General features: G+C 35.5%; 1 long non-coding RNA gene across 2 annotated transcripts; it reads right to left on the bottom strand.

Moving 5' to 3' along the window:
- Positions 1–5,632: 5,632 nt before the first annotated feature.
- On the bottom strand, positions 5,633–14,902 carry LOC148802795 (uncharacterized). 2 transcript variants are annotated; one of them, XR_016082231.1, is made up of 3 exons: positions 14,810–14,902; positions 11,247–11,301; positions 5,633–6,172 (listed from the first exon to the last, which is right to left on the bottom strand). It is a non-coding gene; the product is annotated as an uncharacterized LOC148802795 (long non-coding RNA). The 2 variants fall into 2 exon arrangements; XR_016082232.1 differs by lacking the exon at positions 5,633–6,172 and adding an exon at positions 10,498–10,735.
- Between the last annotated feature and the right edge of the window lie 774 nt (positions 14,903–15,676).

Here is a 15,676-nt window from a genome sequence, read left to right as displayed (position 1 = left end):
ATACCTACTTTTGGTGATGGCTGCATATTAATTTGTAAGTCTGAAGTGTATCAACTAAAGAAAATAAAAGAATCACTAAGAAGATTTGAGGAGATCTTAGAGCAAAAAGTAAATTTTCAAAAGTCTAGGTTTACTTTGATAAGGGTGTGAACAAGAAGAGAAGGAGAAAATATACCTCAAAATACTAGGTATGGCACAAATCAGAACAATTGAGGAGTTTTTGGGGGGATAAACCATATATGGGAAGAAAAAAAAAATACAGTGGCTTACGAGGAGCTCATTGAAAATTTTAAAGCACGTTAGTGTAGGCCATTTCTACATGTTGAGATTATGCACTATGGGCAAAGGGTATTTTTGTCCTTCCAATTTCTTTGTATTTGGATGTCCATTAAGGCTGTGTTTGGTTGCAGAACAAATTTATTTATTTTTGGATGCAAATTTTTATTTATTTTTGTTTCAAATTGATGTAGGCGCACCTGGCCTGGACCAATGGGGCGGGAACGCGTGTGCAACAATGACGCTCAGAGTGGATCCAATTAGGGTGCATGACAGGGAACCCAGAGCCAATGGCATGGGTGCACTTGGCTGCCCTGAAGACCGCACATCTCATGTACGGGCTGCATCCCAACCATCCGAGCTCGTGTACCTCCAGACGATTTCAAGTATAAATAAGGGGCAGCCCCTTCAAGCAAAACATCTGGAATCTGGCATTAAGGCATAAGAACTATCTGGTTTCCTTGTGGAGTTCCCACCTCGGACCTCGTCTTCCTCGTATCACTTCGGACTAATTTGACTGTCGGAATCTCTACCTCGGGTAATCACCCGAGACCTCTGACGCTCTCTTCCCTTTACTCTTCGCAAAGACGGAGCTACCAGTCCTTGGCCACTCCAGACCTCGGACAACTAAGCTACAGCTCAGCTCGGAAGCAAATTTACAGTGTTGCCCCTGACCCGTTCTGGCTAGCAACGCAAATGTTACCTTATTTTGATTGATTGGAGTACAAATGAAGTAAAATATGCAGAAGCAGACAAAGTCCAAAAGAAAATTAAATCAGAATTTACATTCTCATTTGCATTCTGTAACATTAACACAGACGATTCACCGAAGACCCTTCTTCCTAGTCCCACACTTCCAACATGGTATTAGATCGGGTTGGGATCTTGGAATACTTTTTTTTTTTTGCTAACCTGTGAACCCAACAAGACCTATTGACGTTAGTTGTTGCCGAATGATGTCAATAGTCTATATAGGTGCTAGCGAGTAGCGGCAACCCTTGAATCTGGTTAGTTTGATGCGTCTTGATTTTAGAAATATTTTGGTATAGGTCTCATCTCCATTTGATGCTTTTATATTTTCTCAGATTTTTAATAAAAACTAAAGAAAAATACAGCTTAGATGCTTGGATTTTTCTCTCCAAATTAGAAGGTGTTTCTTGCTTAAGACTTGCTGTCCTTAGGTCATTTTACCTTCTTTAGAAGTATGGGAAGTGGTTCCAGATATTTTTGATTCATAATTATTTTTTGGAGATTTTATTCTCCTCTTATATTGCCAACAAATTGGTTTTCGGGTTCTTGTCGGCTTTAATTTGGGTTTTAACCTATTGTGGTGGGTTTATTGTGTGCTGGTTGGTTGTTGGAGTGTTGTAGGGCTGTCAAATGTCTTGTTCAATTTTAATGGAATTTTCGAAGGAGGTACAAATTGTTTCCGGGATGCTCTCGACCAATGTTCATGCTTCTAGTGGTATAATAGCCACTGTAAAATTTGATGGGACAAACTATTTAGAATGGTCTCAAACAGAGAAGCTTACCATTGGAGGAAGGGGAGGAAGGGATAAGCTAGGATTCATCATAGGCAAGGAGGTAAAGCCGAAATCTGATGACCCCAAGTTTGCCAAGTGGTTTATTGAATGCAGCCACACAGTCCAACAGAGGTTCAAGGTCCATGACAAATGGGGAAACAGCGGAATGACAAAAACTACTCTGAACACTCGTTAACATCTGCGCCCCACAAAGGCGCACTCCAAAATGCCCCACATCACATCCCCACCTTGCACTGTGAACATTTCCTGACAAAAAACTACTCTGAAGACTCGTCACATCTGTGCCCCAGAAGGGCGCAGCCCACTATGTCCCACAGCACATCTCCACCTTGTATTAGGAACATCTCCTAATGATGTCCTATCATCTCCCATACTTGTTATTGGGAGATGTTCCCAATACAAGGTGGGGATGTGCTGTGAGGCATTTTGGGGCGCAGATGTGAACTCGCTACTTTCCCTCTCAAAATACATAAGCATTGAATAGGTAATTAATTAATGAGAAACATATACCCTACTGCCCTCCAAACAAACCAAATACCACCTATGTACCTACACAGGTTCTGCCTTTCTCTATAAATAATGAGTAGTGACATGCTTTTTTTGTTCTTTTTTTCTTTGTTTCTATATCTACCTAAACTTTGAATGCCGACTTTATCTTCTCTTGGCCCCGATCTTCATGTCATTAGGAATCAGATCACTTGGCCAAAACGTGAAATTGGTAACATCTCCCCTTGAATGATTGACAAGGAAGATATTCTCGATGCATAGCTGTAATGTGTCATGGGTAGAGATGTGGAAATAGCTTGGGGTATAAGTAGGGATGGCAATTTTGTGGGAATTTCCAGGTATCTGACATGTCCTAACCCTAATAGGACTTGTTTATCGAAACCTTATAGGGTTTGGGATTTTTTATTAAAACCATATAGGGTTTGGGATTTTAGATTAAAGCCCTATAAGGTTTGGGATTTTAAATTAAAACCCAATAGGGTTTGGGTTTTGAGTTTAGGGTATTCGATACCCGATTCCCGGGATGCATAAATATGAACCTATTATATTATATATCATGCACAAATTTATAAATTTTTAGTAGTAAGATAATTATTCTATTGTTAATATTTTATTTGTATAAATTTTTGGGATTAAAATCATCATTTGATGTCAATTTGGATTTGATAGATTTTTTTTTCATTTAGTTATAAAATGCTAATTTTAAATATTATTTCTTTTATTTTTTAGTTGGAATTGTTAATCATATATATAGATCTATTGTTTTGATGAGCACAAAAGTTAATAAAATCTATTTTATTTTATTAAATAACATAAAAAGGCAACATGGCTTAGTAGCTTAAAATAATGCTAAGAGATTTGATGCTATCATTAATTAATTCGGGTTCAAGTCACACTATAAGCATTAAGAAACTTCTTTTAATAGAAAATGTTTGGTCAAGGGGTTTAATGGGTGGGACGAGATGAGTTTAACAGGTTTGGGAAATTGAGAGAAAAAGTTAGATGGGTTTGAAATCAGGGGTACATAGGTGGGTTCGAGAATGGATAGGGCAATTTGCACAGGTACCCTACCTGTTGCCATTCCTAGGTAACAGATCTGAGCTCCATAAAGAATTGCCATGCCTGTGCCTCAACCCTTGTGTTGGAAATTTCCCCTTGCAAAAGTCAATAAGAGGTCCCCATTACAATCTCTCAAAACTCTGCCTCCACTTCTCGATATCCATATGAGCAGAGAGTGTGACACTGCATTTTGCAGTCAGGGGAAAGATCTTTCCTTGTGAGTAGTTTTATGATTATCATGGGCTATGATGTTAGGTGTAAGAGGCCATTACAGGGTGATGGGCTTCATCTTACATAACTCCATTGTCCTTAGGTCTTCATAGGGTGGTTGAATCCAAGGGTCATTTATATATAAATGTTGGGCGCAACTGAGCCCAACCGAACCCCTATGGACTTTCTTGAAACCTTTGTAGGTCCTACACCATACATTGTTCGGGCCTACATGGCCTTGCAATTCAGGTATGGAGCACCCATTATTTTAATAAGATAGAGTTTATCCATAATGATAAACCTTAATCCAAATTTAATTTGAATTCAGTTCCTAGTAGGACTAGAAGAGTGCTCTATATAGGTGAAGAGAGGGATGGGCAAACCATTCTATCATAAGTTCTTTCCAGCTCTCTTTCTCTCTCTCACCTCCCTTTCTCCCATAAAAGCCTAGTCCATTCTAGCTTTAGTAGAGACGTTTTTCCTCTATTCCTAATTGTGTTTTTAGAGAAAAAATCAATCCTAAGAAGGCTCACACTATTACATCAGTCCCAAGATGATTAGAAGTTCAAGGTGTAGAAACTACATTGCTAAATCAACTTCACTTGTGGATTCCATATCAGGTATAATCAAATTTAAATTTAGATTTCAAATCTGGTCGGGTTTAGTGCAAGATCCATCTCGAAATTTCTGATTTCAAAATCATCAAGAAATCGGTTCCTAGGTTTGGTTAGAAAATATTTAAAATTTTGGCAAGCCAATAGATTTAGTTCGGCCATATCTAATCTGATTTATAACTCATCCAACAAGAATGATTTTGTTCTTCATATAAAGACTTCAATCATTCTAGAATTTCTTTATAGGTAGAGACATTTTCATACTGTTTTTGGATGGAGTTGTGTAGGGAAGCAAGAATATAACATTTGGCAAGAGAATTCTTATCCTATCAATCATTATGTTCTCTTATTTATTCTTTAAAGTTTCAATTCCTAAGTGCTTCTAGTGTATTCTAAGTGAACTTATCCAATTTCTTAAATGTGAGAACGATTTTGAGGTCACAGTCACCAATCAACATAATTATTCCCTTTAAGCTTGTTATAGTTGAGAACTTTGGCAAAAGATTCATTTGTATTTTCTATAATTCCAAATTGCATTAATTATCCCACAACATTATTTCATGTGTCTCTACATAAAAGAGTTTTCATCTATATTCCATTTACATTTGTTCATCTTTGAAAACTCACTTAGATCTAGAGATAGAGGTGTTTTCACACCTTAAAATGTGAAAAGTCACATAGGTGCATGGGGTCAATTGTTTCAACTGCATAATCCCATCACTTTTTATGAAGAATACTTGTCATCCATTTATGTAATAGATACCCTCTTTGGCTTCTATCAGAAAAGATCCATTGCCATTTGTTGGTTGAACCTTTCCAATAGTAAGTGTAATCTATCAAATCGGTGACGCAAGGTTTTGTGAGAGAGTTTTCCATTTTATGTAGGCCACTTCCAATAGTCTATAATGTCCCTATCATCCAATGAAGTGATCCAAGAGCATTGATGATCAAATAGATAGCCCCATTTTAAGGTGCATCTCCATTTACCACATCAACTCACCTTTAAACTATTGATGGATGGCCTTCAAAGATAGTCTAATAAACATATGATGGAACTTAATTCAACCCTAAGTGGGTCTAGGATCCAATTAGCCTTAGTGACTCCCAATTAGATTTTCGATTAGTTCAAAAGGTAAGTGGCAATGAGAGGATCCCTCTTGGGGAGGAACCTAATAAAAGGCCAATTCATCAAGGGATATCATTCAATTATCTTAAAATTATCATGGGAATGATGTACATCCACCTATGATACATAGAATAATCACATTAAGTCTTGACATAGTCAATTGCTTATGGCCCATGTCACAAATTCAACATATTCAGCAAGTTTAACAAATTAAACAACATAACATATCATAAAAGTAAATGGGCTCGACTTAATTACCACTATAACACAATGGGCCCAATAAATAACTTTGTGACATAACATTCTTATGACTTAATGCCATCCCATGTATTGAGTTGAGCCCAATTGCAAAATGCAATTCAGCCCAAAACATGGACAACTTAAGATAGGCCTATCATGTTATAACCTTAATTGAGTTGGGCCTGATTTGCATGAGGTCTGAGAAACTCATACCCTCCATTACAGATCTAAAAGTTCACAATACAATGTGATTCTCATGGCTGTAGCATCTTGCCACCATGACAGCTTGAATCCACCATACATGCCAGGGTTAATCGTAGCAATAAAATTGGGTTTGTTGTGTTGTAACCTCATGTAAATCATATAGTGTGATATGATCAATCTAACATGTAAAATTACATGAAAAGATAAAATTGTGATAATATCTAATTGTGTGTAGTGGTTTCATGTTTACTAGCTGCACATAATCAGATTTCACTACAATTTGATTCTCACTCATCTTTTTTCCTAAATGTCCCATGAGAAAAGCTTGAACTTCTGAAAAGATAGCTGATCTCCGAGTTTGGAGACTATAACATGAAACCCCTTTAAAGAACCTGGAGTATTCATCCAAAATAACAACACCACAGTGAGTAGAAGAATGATATCTTAAGTGAGAAACAACCATTTCTGTTTTATTTCTCTCATTTGACAAGGAAGCTAAACTAATACAATAGCCCACTTTTTATCTGGGACTAACTGCTTGAAAGGTGAATGGTTTCTTCCCCACAATATCCATTTAAATCTCACATATTTTGGCCCACCTACCCATATTTACTTGCTTTTGCCTCCATCTGGTCATCAAAGATTATTAGCTTTGGGCCTTTCTCTGGAAACAAAAATCCTAGTTTACCCTTGTACTCCTTCATTGTTAAACATACTTATCTTATTATAATCTGGTGTTTAGCTTTTATTTAATGAAATATAGTCTTTAATATAAGGCTGAGGACTATGTTGGCTAGTTTAGGTTATGCTGGCTAAATTTTGGAATGCATATAACAGTAGGCTGTGACAGTTAGGAAAAAATATTGTTTTTCTTGTAGGTTGTGCTTGGTTCGAAGGAAAATGTAGGGAAAGGTAGGAAAACCTTTACAAAACTTGTATAGGTTCCTTACCTTTCCCTTCCTTTCCCTACCTTTTCCTTCAAATCAAACACAACCGTAACAAATGGAGAAGTGATATAAATTTAGGTTACTACCTTCATGTGCAATGTCCCTGTAGTATTAAGGATTTTTTTTTAGGTAAATTAAAGACTGTAACTCTTGACTTTGGGGCTGTTGAAACTTAGCACTCCGAACCTTGTTTAGCGACAAGCGTGAGATTTTGGATTTTGGCAGATGCCCCTACTCCATTAACTGGTTTGATGGAATCGTGAAATGTCAATGTATGAAATTGCCTTGATGGACTGACAGAAAAACTATAAAATGACGAAAATGGGCATGGTAAAGCACAATATTTCTTTTGAATTGGGTCGTTGTGCTTTTAAACCCTTGATCTTAAATTCTATTTCTTCATTGACAAGGGTTTGGAAGCATAGTGCTGAAATCATTGACAAAGGTTTGGAATTACAACTTTTTTTTTGAGCATGTCCATTTTTTACCGAAAAAATGCCCATTTTCATCATTTTGATAGCTTTTAATCTCAGCCTATTCAATCATGGATGGGAAATTTAGTAATTTTATCTTTCCTACAACCTCACCATTCACCAATAGTGGGCAATGTGCAGAAATCCATAAGTCCAAAGGGGTCTAGCTGCAAAATAAATTTTGAGGACCAAACATAAGCCTAATATTGGGTGGCAATCTACAAGTTACCATTTTTTTTTTTAATTTATCTAATGCACAATTAAGGAGTTTTTTGAAGGTTCGTACATTAGAGGGACTTGATATTATATCATCTATTATTTACCAAAAACAGAGACATTATATGGATTGTTTGGATGAAATTATGAAATAAAACTATAGGACTTTTGAGAACAAGTGATCATAAGAAGGTAAATAGTAAAGAAGCAATTTCGAGACTAGCTTCAGTCAGGGCAAAGCCCGTTCCAACAGCCTTTATATCCTTGCGTTGGGAATGTCTCCATAGTTATGTGATTTTTTTCATGGAAAATATTCTCGATGCAAGGTTGCAAGGGGCTGCTCGAAGGGTGCGAGCACCGACTTGCCCTGATAGAAGCTAAATTCAGCAATATCGATATGGTTTATTGGTGTTTATTAATGGTCATATGACCCTCTCAAAATTTATAAGAGAAATTTATGATTTGCTCCCACTTATAATTTTTTATTGATTTTTGAATACATTATTCTAAACCCCCCACTACTCCCTTTTGTGATACATTTCCTCTCCTAACACTGTTTACAGTTGTACACACCAATAAGAATTTATGAGATGGAGGAAAACCCAAAATTATAATTCTGATCCCCATAAGCTATTCCGCGTGGACCCATTCCAAAGAAAAATGCTTGAATTCAATACTGCCCATTATTCAAGTTATTTTCTACACATTAATTATCATGGTCTACTGTTACTTTAGCATCACTTTCAACTTTCAATAATAGACCTTTCCTCGTGGACTCATCTGAAGTTAAAATAATTGACTTGAGTGCAGTCCTGCATATAAAGGTTTGTTTGGTTTGTGCCTATGGTTGGAATCAGAATCCCCACAATCAAAAGTAGAATCACCTATTCTTGAAGCTTGTTTGGTTCTACTAAGAATCAGAATTGGATTATTGTTTGGTTCAACTAGAAACAAGATTTGGACTCAGTCAAAATTTATAATTTTTCCCTTATTATTTTATTATTATTATTATTATTAGAAGAAGAAGAAAAAGAAGAAGAAGAAGAACATGATGATGATGATGATGATGATGATGATGATGATGATGAAGGGAAGAAAGAAGAGAAGGGAGGGGGAAGAGGGAGTGGAAGAAGAGAAAAAAGGGGAGAAGAGAAAGAAAATGAAGATGAGAGGGATATAGGGGAAGGACAACTAACCAAACTGGTGTAACCTTGTAGGAGACGGTGGTCATTTGTATCTATTAAGGATATGAATTGGGTTTGTTATGTTGTGATAGAGTTTGAGATGAATTGAGATACAATACATAGAGTCGTAGGTAGTGTCTAAGAGTTTAAGTATGAGTTTGAATAGGTTTGGTCTGTTTTAGTCTATAAATATGATGTAATTACTATATTCAAACAATGCAATGTTTTATTGGTCTTCTCTGAAGTCTAACATGGTATCAGAGCCAAAGGTCTGAACCTAGAGGCCTCCCACCATGCATCCTATGTTTCCGGTGAGTGGTTAGAATCTTAGCCACCCTCCAGGTCTACTCTCTCTGTTTACTTGTTATGTTTCCCATTCAGTCACTTTTTTTAGTTTCCTTTATTCTTAATATTGTTGCTATCCTTATTCTTCTAGTTCTATTTTTAGTTTTACTTTCAGTTTCTCCCATCTTTCTATTTATAGACTTTAAAGGCAAACTCACTTATCAGATTTCAAGCCCCTATTCCAACATAACTTTAGATCTTATTGGTTCGGACATCTTTTGCATCTGACATTACCCTCATCGACTCTTTTCTACTGGGATCTTCAATCATATCATCCTCAAAAATAGATTTACCTCTTCTCCTACCCTTTCTTACACTCCTACTGTTTCATTGATGATTCATCCTCATGTATATACCTCTTATCTACTCTCTTATTGGACTTCTTTCTACACAATTTACCTTCTTTGCCTCTCTCTTCTCTCTCTTATACTTGTCTACCTCTCTATTTCTATTCATATATGGCCATTGTTGGCCCATTTTAGATAGACTCCAAAAGCCAACTTGTTGAGGCATTTTAGTTGACCCAATGAGGTATATTGGTAGCTTGTTTTGGCCTAACTTCAATCTGGCCTATATTGGCCCAATTTCATACCAATACAATCCCATAGAGGCTCTTTTCATTTTGAAGAAGCAATAGGTTCTTGTCATTATGATATGCGATTGTCATAACCAGTCATCCATTACTTGCCACACCATTTTCACAACTGAATTGCTTTCCACATTGTCATCACTACAACTTCAAGTTTTGAATATATGCACATCATCAGCTCCTTACCACATCATATTATAGTTGGGAGATGCAAACACATCATCATCATTGCAGAAAGGTTGAAGTAATATTGTATTTTAAACATCCTTTGAATTACATCAAGATTTGAAGGGTTGGAAACCATCATCATCAACTTACAATATTTTTTGGTCAAACACATGATGATCATTGATCCCCATGTGTTTGAGGGGGCATATTAAGGATATGGATTGGGTTTGTTATGTTATGATAGAGTTTGAGATGGATTGAGATAGACTACATAGAGTCCTATGTCGAGTCTAAGAGTTTAAGTATGAGTTTGAATAGGTTTGGTTTATTTTAGTCTATAAATATGATGTAATTACAATGTTCAAACAATGCAATGTTTTATTGGTCTTCTCTAAAATCTAACAGTAGCTAAGTTGGAGGGAGGAAGGCCTGTGAAATGTTAACACCTTTGGTTGAATAGGAAATGGGGATCTTTTTGTAAAAGAAATAATTAAATAATATATTAAATTCACTATTAACTTGCTATTGTGATTGTGAACAACTTTCTTCTTCCCTTGAGTTATTCCATAAGATGGCAATAAGGAATGTGGTTTCATTGAATACTTTAATAGCTGGGTGAGTTATTCCATGAGAGCAACATTTCTATGTGGAATACTATGATGGTTGTGCATGTCGAGAGCAAAATTTCCCAAAATGCAGTTGCCACATTCTGTGAATTGCTTCAAATAGAAGTTGAACCTAACCATATAACAATCTTGACCTTGATCTCAATGCATCTTCAATTAAGAAGTCATAATCTCTCACAATGCATAATTACTTACATATTTTCAAAGGTTTTGAAACATACTAATTTACAACACCCTTATAGATTTAAATTCCAGATGTGGAAACACTTTTATTGCAAGAAAGTTATTTGATTTTTAAGCTATGAATCATTCCATATCTTGGAGTGTAATTATCAATGCATATGGGATGCATGGTAATGGTGAAGTTGAACTTTCTCTTTTCTCACAGATGAACTCTAGAGTTGGACCTGATGACATTACATTTGTTAGTATTTTGTCAGTTTGCAGCCATGCAAGCTTATTGGGCAAAGGTCGGATGCTTTTTAATTATATTGCAAAACATGGCATGCAGCTAGGGGTGGAGCACTACTCTTGCTTGGATAACCTTCTTGGCCGAACAAGTCATTTGCATGAGGCATTTGCCCTTGTCAAGAGTCTTCAATTTAAACCTTCTACAAGCTTGCTTGAATCTTTATTGGGTGCTTGTTGCATCCATTAGTAACTATAATTTTTCAAAAACAAAAGATCTTTAACCATTTAATTACATGTTGCATGGTTCTTACCTTAAGAACATGCAACAATCATGGTTTTTCATGTTGTTTTAAGAAGAAATGTGGCAACCCAGATGGTGCCACCCAATCATCACCAAAAGGGTGGTCCTCTTTCTCTCTTTTGCCATGTATAACAAGAAATATGTGAAAAATTCCAAGGAGTTTTAATGTGGCCACACAAACATAAAAAGTGAACTTTGCAACTTACATTGTTTTGTGTTCTCACTTGATTAAGTGATAGCAAGAATTAATTATATGCATCCCTGTCAAACAAAAGCTTTTTCAATTCACCAACACTACAAAAAACCAATCACAAAATAATAGGATGGGATCATAGTTATCACCTAAAAATACATAATAGAATGAGAATGAAATGGCTATAGATTCAACCTCAAGAATTGATTAATACACTCCTTAAACCACTCTAAAGAATTAATAATCACAATAGTCTACTCCAAGCACATAAAGGCCTAAAACCACTTGTAGGGGCCCATTGCAACCATGTTACATTTTTTTTCATCCTATTTTCAAAATTATTTTGTGTTATTTTAGTGTCTTTATAGGTTATTCAATAATCTATCCAATGAGGCCTAAAACCTTATGTTTAAAGACCCTCCACTCTCCTAGAATGACCAGCATATAGCAAAAGGGAGTACTTTCTGATTTCCAAAAGATTTTCCTTCACACTGAAACCTTTCACCTACATACAAGATAAAAGCATATGTAATCTTCTAGGATCACCCAAACCCTACTAAAAAGACTTAGAATGTACACCCATGCACCCCAAGATGGATCATTTTGTATGAATATGTGGTTGAATGACTTCCTTGCTTGGTTGCATAGCAAACAAACATAATCAATAGCCATCCCTCTATGAATGAGATGGTCAATCATTAGAATCCTGCCAGAAATCACAGTCTACAAGAAAAAGGAGATCGTAGATGGAACCCGGGCTCTATTCAAATTAGACATTGGACCCATCAATGGGAGAAGAAAGCCACCACCAAGAACTGACGTTTGGTTTCTGTCAATTTGTTTTAGATCTCTTTTGTTTTCACACTAAAACCTTTCTAACCCCTCTTAACACTTTCTATAGTCCTAAAATATTCCTTAAACTTTTCCTATCCCATCATTAGTTCATTCTTCATTGACTTATACTTGGGTCTATGGTTTTATCGGGTTAGATTCAAATTGGGTCCAGCCACAAATTGAAATTTGAATCCGGCCAATCAGATATAGGTTATCTGCTTAGGTTCAGATCATGCAAAACTAGATCGGATTCAGATTTAATCAAATTCTACTTTATAATTCTTTTAAACAAATAAAAAATGACCAGTCCTATCAGTTTGTACCAAAGGAGTTGGTCTAATGTAGAAGTTGAAGAGTCAGAATTGGAATTTTGTGAAATTTTGTGTTTTCGTATTTTTGGACATTGGGGATATGTTTGTATTTTCCTATGGAATCCAATGGTAGGGTCTAATTTGTCTAGTTATAGTGTGTTTATGTTTAATGTTTAAGTCATTGAATAAGTAGAATAAGAGTTATTGAGTCTTAATTTAATACAAGTATGATGGTAAATAGTGAGAGAGGAGGGAAGGGTTATTTATTTCCAATGATATCTACTCACTACAAAGTTGAGGCTTAAGTGAACACCTACAACTACTAATTCTTTCCATTCTTCCCATGCAGTAATCAGCCAATGAAGACTGTCAATGACCATCTCACTTTGTGCTTTGAATCTCTTAATGGCCATTTGTTTTGCACGAATAAGTTCATTGGTACAAGAACTCACATCAAATGGTCTAGACTGGTATTAGGTCTTCCATTTCTAGGTCCTTCAAAAACTTCATCTTTGGACAATGAGTGAGAAACATGTGCTAATTTCTTGTCTTTCTTCTTGGCTTTTGCTTTTGCAAAATAAGATCAGATTTGAATCTATTTGGATTGGATGGGGGCGATTCTGATTTGAAAATCCAATGAGAGTATATCTGAATCCATCAAAATAAGATCAGATTTTGGATCGAATCAAATCGTGATCCGATCCATTTACACCCCTAGTCTTATATACCTTTACTCTTTGTAGTCCATCACCCGTTGCCATTAATAAGATTGTGCTAGATTAGAAATTTTGTTCGGCATTTTTTACTAGTATGCTAATAATCCACATGAGTTTTCAAGGTATATTTTGAAAATTTGGAAGAAAATGAAGGATAAAAGACCTATTATGTTTAAGCCTTTTACCGCTATTTTAATTATAATAAGATTTTATAATCAATTACTACCTTTTATTACTTTGCTTTTATGATCTATCTTATTTTATTATCTACTTTTTCTTATTAGCATAAAAGATATATTTGATTTATCTTATTTAAATTTTTAAAGTTTAAATTATACACTATACTGGGAAGGTGGAAAGTAGGGATGGCCACGAGCCGAGCTGTTCACGAGCTGTTCGAGCTCGGCTCATGAAAAGATTGGCTCGGCTCGGTCTAAATTGAGCTTCAAGCTGAATTCGAGCCTACCATATGGGCTTGTTTGCTAATCGAGCCGAGCTCGAGCTTAATATAGCTCGGCTCGTAAGGCTCGTGAGCCTAGTCGAGTACATGTACATAAGGTGTCACCTCGGCTCAACTACTGAAGGAGAGACATCGGCTCGGCACCTCAGCTACTATGGGAGACCTCGGTTCGGCACCTTGGCAACTGAGGGAGACCTCAGCTCGGTACCTCGGCAACTAAGGGAGACCTCGGCTTGGTACCTCGACAACTAAGGGAGACCTCGGCTCGGTACATCATCAGCTGAGGGAGACCTCGGCTTGGCAGCTCATATCAACACCTCGGCTTTACAATCAGAGGCAACCGAGCTCGAGCATGAACTTCCTACCTTTTGATTTGAGCCAAGCTCGAGCTCAAGTCACTAGTTCAAACCAAGCTTTTGCCTGATAATTTATGACCAAGCTGAGCTCGAATAGCCAGATATTCGGCTCGGGTTAGCTCGAATCCCTAGTGGAAAGAGATTGAGAGAGAGAGAGAGGTTAGATAGTCCATTGGGGATGTAAGTTAATATTTAAGAGATGCTTTAGAAAAAAATATGTGGAAGAGATAGTATAAGAGAAATTTTAGGAAAGGGCCAGGTTTTACGAGTGATTCAATGAGATGGTATCGTTAATTAGGGAATTAAAATAATAAAATAAAATAAATATTAAAATTACAATGAGGATTTTGGAGTCTCATGTAGATTAATGTTAAAGGGGGCAATTTGATTGGTCGAAGCATATTCAATACCTTGTCTTTCAGCTATCATAAATTTTGGAATAGATACATAGATTTTTGTGTGGTGCCATGATGATGGTGTCTGTGTGAGGATGGGAAGAAAGATCTATATTGAGAATGACAAACTTATTATTAAAAATTCATAAAATATTTATTTGCATCGGCTTTTTTTTCTCTCTCTCTCTAGTGATTGAATGCCTATGATGTCTCTCAGCTTTTTGTTTCCTTCTTATTACCTATCAAACCAAATATAACTTAAAGTGCATCAAGAAGAGTAATTGCTTCATATTCATGACATGAATCATCTAAATTTAGCTTTATGAACAAAAAAGTCTAGACAGAGTTGCAAACAATATATTAGTTTAAAATAATAGCAAAAGCACATTAAAATAATACATTATAGAATTTGCAATTCATACATAAAGGAAAAATAGTAATAGTAGAACAATAGAATTTAGTTGGTAAAGAAAGATAGGATGAACCTAGAGCTTTTGGCCTTACCTACGATGAATGGACATGAAAGATGAGAGTGGAATCGTGGTGAGAAATTTCAAGGGTTCCCTACCTTTGGTGTTAAGGGCCTTAAGGCTTGATGCGTCGATTGAGGAGAGAGAGAGAGAGAGAGAGAGAGAGATAATTTGTTGATTCTTTGCAATGGATAGATGCTAAGAAAACGGAACTCTATAACAAACCGAACACACCTGAACTGAAAGGTTCAAACTTTGGTCCTTAATGATCGGTGTTCTTTGACCAAGTTAGAAGTAATGGAAGGGGAAGGCGTTCAAGATCTTATTATCAATAAATTTGATAGTTTTGTAAAACCATTATTTTATTAATTTTGGTAATCTTAGAGAAAACTAATATAATACAATTTTGTTAATTTACAAAATTAATATTGGTGAATTTGGAAAAATTAATTTTGATAGGTTTGTAATTAATTGTGCTAAGCTCTTTTTTTCCAGTTTCGTAACTAATTTAGAAATACTATTCTAGGTAAATTTGGTAACTAAAGTTTGTAGATTAGTTTCGGTAATTCTGTAAAATCAATTTAACAAAAATTTAATTAATAAAAATATGTAATTTACCAAAAAGATTAATTTCGGTAAATTAATATTGGTTAATTATGACAATTTATTGAAAATTATTAATTTTATCAATTTAATAAAAATTAATTTCTGTAAATTAATATTGATTAATTATGACAAATTAATAATTTACCAAAATTAAAACATAATTAGTTTTTTGGCTAATTTATTCAATAATTTATATTGAAAAATAAAATATCAATAATTCAGTTGTCAAAAAATTATTACATTTTTATAAAATTGTTGAAAAAAAAAGATAAACTATTTCACTTTCATAAAATTC

The sequence above is a fragment of the Nelumbo nucifera genome, chromosome 2 (genome assembly GCF_055504915.1).
Source record: "Nelumbo nucifera cultivar China Antique chromosome 2, China Antique-T2T, whole genome shotgun sequence".
NCBI classification, from domain to species: Eukaryota; Viridiplantae; Streptophyta; class Magnoliopsida; order Proteales; family Nelumbonaceae; genus Nelumbo; species Nelumbo nucifera.
Note: the sequence above shows the minus strand (reverse complement) of the source record. Positions and strands in the feature narration are given on the sequence as shown.